We start from the raw sequence: 8,718 nt of genomic DNA, 5'->3' as shown, positions 1-8,718 counted from the left end.
AATTGTATATAAACACTCCCTATATCATCAGTTAAACCCTTAGATGTTCCCAGACAAACAGGGTCGACTTTTGGAGGCAATTTCTGCACTTTGTCATTAATTCCTGAAGATCTGAAGGTTGTGGATCATCGCATTCAATTAGTTTCATAAGATTAGTCATTTAATTTCTCTTTTCATTATTCTAGATCAGATTTTAGCGATGTCCGGATAAACCCTAGTTTTTAGTTCTACAAGACTAGTATTTTTTATGTAGTCAATAATTAGATTTGGTTTTTTATTGTGTGATTATATCTAGTTATTTCAGTTTTGCGATTAATGAATGTTTGATTTTAGTTCTTTTTAGCCTGATCACCAAAATTAAGATTAAATCAGTCTAGTTAATTAGTTGTTGAAATCTGTAATTGCTTTGATAAACGGATAACAAGTAACAAGTTACATATCGATTTTGTGTTGGGATTTGACTCTATTATAAACTGAAATTTCATATTTTTACACATCCGAGCTTGTGATAAGTGTTGAACAATGTTGGGAATTTTATACAAATCATAATGCCCCCTTTCTAACTTGATTAACAGCTTGCTTAATTAGGTTAGTAAAAAGTTATGATTAACTGAAGAGTTTTTTTGGTTAATTAACTAGGTAAAAAAGAGCTTACTAGAGTTTGTTAGTAGTTTTCAGTATCATCTTAGATAGAACGAATCTTAAATAACCAAGTTTGTGTTAATTACATAATTAGGAAAGTCATAGTAGAACTGAATTAGTTTTTTATTATTGAATTTACTTTAGTTATTTTCACTATTGTTTTAGTTATTAATTTTACAATAAAACCCCCCTTTTCTATTATTTCCCGCATTTGACTAGTATGTGTCTTATGCAAAGAGGCATTGACTTTTAGGTCGTGTCGCTGTGGATTCGACCCTGCTTCCCTATGCTATTCTTTTAGTACAACCAAGTAGTGAAATTATTATTTGTTTAATACATCTGTGACATCGTTTTAACAACTCGCCTTGGAAGAGAATAATTCGGTTTGGAAAACTAGGCAAGCTAAACCTACGATACATAGGATCATTTGAAATTCTTGCCATAAATGGTCCTGTTGCGTATCAACTTAAGTTGCCTCACAAAATAACAAAGTGCATGATGTCTTTTACATCTCAAATATTAAGAAGTGTCTGTCTAATGACAATCTTGCTATTCCTCTCGATGAGATCCAACTAAACACAAAACTCCACTTTGTCGAAGAACCAGTGGAAATCATGGATCGAGAGGTCAAACGATTGAAGCAAAGTCGCATTCCTATAGTGAAGGTGCGACGGAACTCTTTGCGAGGACCAAAATTTACTTGGGAACGCGAGGACCATATGAGACAAAAATACCCCAACTTTTCAATTATACCCCGACTACGAGCTAAATTTTGGGATGAAATTCTTTTAACGGATGCAGAATGTGACAAATGGTAAAATTAGGTCAACATTCGTCAGTCAAACCACCGCAAACCCACTTGTAATAGGACCTAATGTATGTATTCCATTCTATTAACGTAAATAATGTTTCTTATACATAGAATTGCATACAAAATGCCATTTTAATCCACATTATATAACTATTAATTAATGCATAAAAAATAAGAGATTGTGTTGAGTATACTTATGATCAAATGATACTCTAAATGGATATACCATGTTAACATAATTCTGTAGATATAAAGAATGTCGAAAAAGGAGATTGTACATAGAAGTTATGAATAATTTACGGAAATAAGTTAGTTATATAACTGATTTTCCGAGAACAAACTTTAGACTGATACGCAGGGTTAACTACGCGGTGAGTCAAGTATTTTTTAATGCATTTTTGGAATCAAAATATGATTGAATATTTAATTCCGATTTTGAAAGTTTCAAACCTCGAAGTTAAAACACTTTCGTGAAAACTATTTAATCACGATAATCGATAAATAACCGAATTTAAACTTTGGACACATTTTTAACATAGTTTTGTCCATCGTTCCGAAATTTTGTCTACATACTCAGAAACACCATTTTCGGGACATCTAAATGGTGTTTCGAAGAAAAATGAGAGAATTCGTTTTTTATCAGAAACCAGCACATGGATTGAGGTTAGGACACGTCTCGTGACCGAAGTGGAGCAACTTGGCGGAACGAGAGAGTGAAACTTGTTGCAATTGTGTATGTTCTAGCTTTTTATAAATAAGAGAGAGACCCTCACTCTTTCCCACACCTCTCCCACTCTCTCTCGGCCTCGCTCTCTCTCTCTCTCTCTCCAACCCTTAAGATTGTAGGCACCACCTCTGGCCATCGGTGCCCCGCGTACACCGCCACCTTGCTCTATCATGCTCCTCTACTACTGCTACCTGCTTCCAACTTAGCTCCACCTGTCTAGCAGATCCGATCCGGTATCCACCATCTCCGACGTCCCTCAAACATAAAGAACCACCACCACTGGTGGCACTATTCCGGCGAGGTTTTGGCATCCTGAACAACTGCGAAAAGTGGCTTTTCTGACTCGTCTTTTCCAGATCTACTACCCTCAAGTGTTGTTTTGTTGAAAATGAGTGTTGGGTGAAAATTCGCAAAACGCAAATCGATTCCCGATCTCGACAACGGCTACTCCACACGCTTCAAAAGTGAGATCATGGCCCCATTTTAAACTCTTTAATGTTTTCGAGGTAGCATACGTGCATTACCTGTTATTATATTTTATAGAAACACTAAAATAATAGTTAAAAGTTTATATAATTATAAGTTTTTGTTATATATATATATATATATATATATATCGGGTTAATAAAATAAACTATATTAACCCATATATATCTGCTTTGAAGTACATATGCTATAATTACATATATTTGATATTTCTATAAACGAAATATATAGTTTTATTATAGTTATAAACGATAAAGTTTATTTATAGTTTTATAACTATAACTGTTAAATAGTTGGTATCGTTATATATTGAATTAAAATGATAATTATATAACTATTTAGGCTTGGTTGTATTTTTTTATTGTTGGTTTTACGGTGGTTAAAACCTAGTTTTGCTTCATATATAACCGTTATGCCACCCGATCTTCGTTATAACTATATGCACAGTTAAACCTAGTTTTACTCCATATACAACTGTTATTCTAGGCAAAGCGTTGTCCAAATTTCGACTCATCCATGTTTATCAAGTGAATGCATAGTCCCTTTCATGAACATAAAGTATTAAATATCTATTGAAAGACATATGTGAAATATATGCATATTACCTAGAATATATGTTAGATATATATTGATAATGTACTATATGTGAACTCCATATGGTTCCATATGTGTTAAGATGCATATATGATACTATTACGTGATAATAATATTATTATTAGCGAGTAAGAGAAAAGTATATTAATACCTAAATACTTTGTAATAAATATATATACACTGAATTAGGATAGTGTTACCTAAACAAAGTTGGTATTGGAAGCCTTGTAGTTTTGCACGTTAACAAGATAAGACTTATTACACATACATGGTTCAATTAAGTTTGATACTTGGTAGTCTCATTCGAGAATGTGTGTAATTTAGGAGCGGAGAGTAGAGTTTTGTTTCGTGATACAATCAAGTGACAATGTATGAATTACGTACCAGAGTAAAAATAGTATTCCTTTTTGGATGACTGGAAATGGTGGTTCCAAATCAGGAAATTGTAATGGTATGTCTGGTCATCTCCCAAAATAAGATGACAACACTTGATCATTATAGACGGTCCTGTGAATTACGTTGCTAGTGTGGGCTCATAACCCATAGTGTAGGGTTCGAAATTTAGTTAGTGAGAAGTCGAAACTCTTTAGGTCTGTTAGGGTGCGAAATCAGAATGATTTCGACATTGTATGTATTTACAAGGCACATTTCGAATTTGAACAAGAACGTTTAAGTCCTTGTATTTTTTGTTGTTTGTATCCCCCTATAAATAGGGTAAGTATTAGGGAAGAGAGTATATTTTATGCGGTTCGTTATTGTGAACTCTCTCAAATTCTTGCACTCATTACCGACATAATATGAACCAATCAGATCTTATTTACTCTACGTGTTCTTTCTGTTTTTTGTGATTGATTTCGTATTCATTACTCAATTCTAATACACATCACATACACGTAGATGGAATGGGATACCATATTCATTAAAATACTTTGATGGTTCGTGTGCCTTTAAGACTTGCACCGACCAAGGAAGCCCCTAGTTGTATAGTCAAACCTTACTCTAAACAATTCACTAGGTGAGATAATTCTCCCTGATAATCGTGGACTAGGATCTGTGGGGATCAATCAAGATGGGTATGTATGGGTGTAGGATTTTATAGATATTCAAGTTAGAGATATATCAATACATATAGTTTGTTAATTAATTGGTTTTGCAGGTTTGATAATTAAGGAATGGTCTCATAATAATATTGTGAGATTGAAATCCTTATGTATCTCACGAGGCTTTCCAACCTGACCCACTCAACTTGTATGTATCACATATATCAAGACTTATGTTGTTGAAATTGATTAGGATGTTGAGTAATTAAGAGACAGTCTGCAATAGTGTTCAACACCATTAAATCTTTACGGTGTAACTTATGTATCTATATTGATTATGACAACCTTAGGATTTTTATTTAATTTGAGACAATCAATTGTACTCAAAATGTTTCAATATTAATGGGATTTTTTGCAAATAAAGTATTATGATTTCTAAAAGCGTAAAGAAATTTCTTTTTGGTTATGAAAATTAAACGATGTCATAGTTGGTATCAGAGCATTAGTTTAAGCAAACTAGGAATTTCAAGGATTTTTATACTTCAAATTAGAATGCTAAGCAATGATCGTCAAATGTCTGTCTGTTTTATTTTAGGTAGTATACCTAAATTTACATAAGCACTAGCTTACTTAGGATAACTACCTACTTTGTTGTTATGTGCTAAATGATTTATAGTATAGCATGCCTTAGGTCGCCTACATTGCTATTACTTCACTAGATCTAAGTTCTATTGAGACTTTATGCCATCATGATTCTAATCGTATAATTAGTATATTAGAACTAGTGTATAATCTTTTGGAGTGACATGGAGAATTATGCATCTAAATATCACTAAAATCTTCCTTATCATAATATACTCGAGATTTCGGTACACTGAGTAATTGTTCTAGTATATAGAACATCATGGTGAGAACTTGTAGCGGACTAGGAAATGATAATAGAAATCAACAACCTAAACCTTGATGTGTGATTGAGCGTGCGCTAGAGGTGGTACCAGCAGTTGAACCCATCACAATGGCAAGAGTTCAAGCCATGATTTGGGCAATGCTAGCTGAGAAAATGGAGAACATAAAACTTCTCCAACAGAGGGGGAGAGAAGTCACTACACCGATTGTTAAACCAGTGCCGAATGAAGTTCAGCTCGAAGAAGGAAGCTATAGTAAAGTTGTAAATCAAATTGAACTACGAAGGGTTTGGAGAAACAACAACGAAAAAGAGGTTAACAGAAATAGATGCAAGTATGAGGCCTTCATGGCATCCCAACCACCAGTCTTGCTGGAGAACCAACACTATCGACAATTGTAAATTGGATCTATGAAATAGAAACGATGTTTGAAAGTTGTGACTATACCGACAAAGAGAAAAGAATATTCACATCCAGATAGCTAAACACTGGTGTGTTAAGCTGGTGGAAACGATTGGCTGATACCATGCCAAATGGAGAAGCACGGAAGATGTCATAGAAGGACTTCCTTCTGTAGTTAAAATGGAATATTGCTCAGAAATAGACCTTTTCGAAGTAAGCAAGGAATTCCAAAATATGAAGAAAGGAAAGATTAGTGTTGACAAGTATGATGCAGCCTTTACTGAGATAATAAAGTTAGTTCCTTACTTGGTTCCTAATGAACTCTACAAGATAAAGAAATTTTCTAATGGATTACCAATGGATTTTGGCCCAATGGTGAAACTAGCAGCTACTTTGGAAGCAGCCATCCGAGTTTCCAAATCTCTTAAAGATATATTCAAGGGGAGAACCATCGACCAAGCTGAAGTTGAAAAGAAGAGGAAGAATAAAGGATCCTCATAACCCAATAAAAGGAGTAGGTTTTTGAAACCTAGCCCTACGGCAAGAAGCCCAGGGGAACAACGAGGCTAAATGGTGTAAAGGATGCTGGAAAAATGCATTTTGGACAATGCAAAGAAGATGTAATCTCCTACAAGTGTGGACTAACTGGTCACTATGTTGATGAATGCAGACGTATTGAAAAGGTATGTTTTCAATGTAAAGAAGAAAGGCATGTGGTGAAGGACTGCCTAAGGAAGAAAGAAGTTTCATGAGCATCTTAGATGACTCTCAGGGCTATAAAGGAGGAAGCAAGTGTCACTTTAGGGAGTCAATACAAGGAAGCTACTTATCCAGGGAGTTCAAGACATGAAGTTGTCATCCCACATAGATAGTCTTGTAATATGTAGCATGATCTAAGAGGCATAAAGTATAATAGACGTTGAATATGATTGTAATCATTTTCAGAAGCTATAAAATCCTTAATTATGTTATATTATTCAATGTGGTAAGTTGATGTGTGATTCTTTTCTCGTATGGTGACTTAGGGAGTGCGAGGTAATTCTTGGGATGCATATGAGTAAGTGTGAAAGATAGTAGATGCCTATACTACCGGAAGCACATGACTAGCACTTGGATCAGGAAAAGTCACAAGGTTACTAAGGCACTAGTAGTTAAGTTGTTTTGTATGTTTCTGTCGTTACCATCATTTCAGTGATGATTAAGGAGATGAATGTTTTCCTGACCCTAGTGGTCATAGAAAATCGAGTCCAACTAAGGTAAAAACTACAAAGTGAGTTACCTTGTTTAAAGAACCACGTTTGATGTAGTATCCGACTTTGGTTAAGAAATTAAAGGAAAAGATAATCTGACTCGCATCTAGTGATAGCCTGAACACAAATCTATCTTGGAAAACCAAGATGCCCCCTGTAACTGGTCGAATAGATCATCAATCCTCAGGAGTAGGTAACGATTCTTCACTATTACCTTGCTCATCTCCCGGTAATCTATACACATCCGATGTGACCCGTCCTTCTTCTTCACAAACAGGATCGGGGCTCCCCAACGTGAACTGCTCGGCCTGATAAATCCCTTATCTAACAGCTCCTGCAGCTGTGTAGACAACTCCTGCATCTCGAGAGGAGCCAACCGGTACGGTGCCTTGGCTATAGGAGCCACACCAGGGACTCGGTCGATCTTGAACTCCAGCTATCTCTCCGGAGGTATCCCAGGCAACACCTCTGGGAGCACATCTGGATACTCCCTCACGACTGGCACATCACTCATGGTCGTCTCACCCGCATCCCGGGTATCCATGACGTAGGAGACGTAACCTGTGCAACCCTGTTGAAGTTAGCGTCTAGCCCTTGCTACTGAACACAAAGCTGGTCCATGTTGCGGCCTCTCGCCCTAAATCACCAACTCTCCCCCACTTGAGGTCCTGACACGTACCAACTGTTGTGCACAGTCGACCACCACCCCATTAGGGCTCAATCAATCCATGCCTATGGTGACCTTGTTCCCTCTAAAAGGAATAGGGACCAAATCCACAAGGTAACACTCATCATACATCCTCAAAACACAATCTCTATAGACCTTAGATACCCGGACGGACCGGTCATTAGCAATATCAACCTCTAAAGGACAATCCAACATGCCTAAAGACTTAGTAAACCTCTTGCTAAGCACAAGAGATACGAATGATCGGGTAGCCCCGAGTCAAATAACACATGTCCTGGGATACAGTTAACATGGAACGATCCTAACAAAACACATAAAACATAAATCATAAATATAATTTCTGACATGTAATAAGAGTTAGGGAGAAGAAAACATACCCGTCACCACATCCGGTGCGGCACGCGCCTCCTCAGTGGTCAGCTGGAAGGCTCATCTCCTCACCACTGGAGCATCTGACTTGCCCTGTCGGTTATCCGTGATCCGCAGGGTAGCTGGAGTTGGCGCCGCCACTGGCGCTCCTAACGTCAATCTAGGGCAGCTGGCCTTTTTATGACCCTTCTTATTGAAATGAAACTAAACCGGGACTGATGTCTAAAGGGTGAGGGTAGGGCAGTACAATCCCTACCAAAGTGCCCAAGCTTGTCGCACTTATAGCAGCCCGATCCCCCTAATCTGCATACTCCCTCATGCGCCTTACCGCATTTCCCACAGCGGCTTCGGCCCTGCTGGTCCTTCGACCTAGAGTCGAATCCCTTGGGTTTCTTCCCCGAAACCCCAGTCGCCTGCCCAGTCTCCGCCTTCCTTTTCCTGAGGAGCTCTATAACAATATCCCTCTCTTTCGCCCTCGTTATCATGGCATCTAAAGTCGGACATGCCGATTAGCTGACATATTTCCGAATGTCAGATCTCAACATGTCATGGTACTGGGTCTTCTTCATCTCCTCATCCCCCGCGTACTGAGGCAACAGTAAGGCCCTCTCCCTGAACTTGGCGGCAATCTCTGCCACCGACTCAGTCGTCTGTCTCATATCAAGAAACTCCCTAGCTAGTTGCTGAAACTACATAGTTGGTGCGGACTCAGCTTGAAATTTGGTCACAAAGTCTGACCAGGTCATAGCCTCAATGGATGGGGCTCCCAACGCGTCACTGGCTGCCTCTCACCAGTCTTTGGCC

This window comes from Lactuca sativa, chromosome 2, assembly GCF_002870075.4.
Source record: "Lactuca sativa cultivar Salinas chromosome 2, Lsat_Salinas_v11, whole genome shotgun sequence".
Taxonomy (NCBI): domain Eukaryota; kingdom Viridiplantae; phylum Streptophyta; class Magnoliopsida; order Asterales; family Asteraceae; genus Lactuca; species Lactuca sativa.
This window is presented reverse-complemented; position numbering follows the sequence as displayed.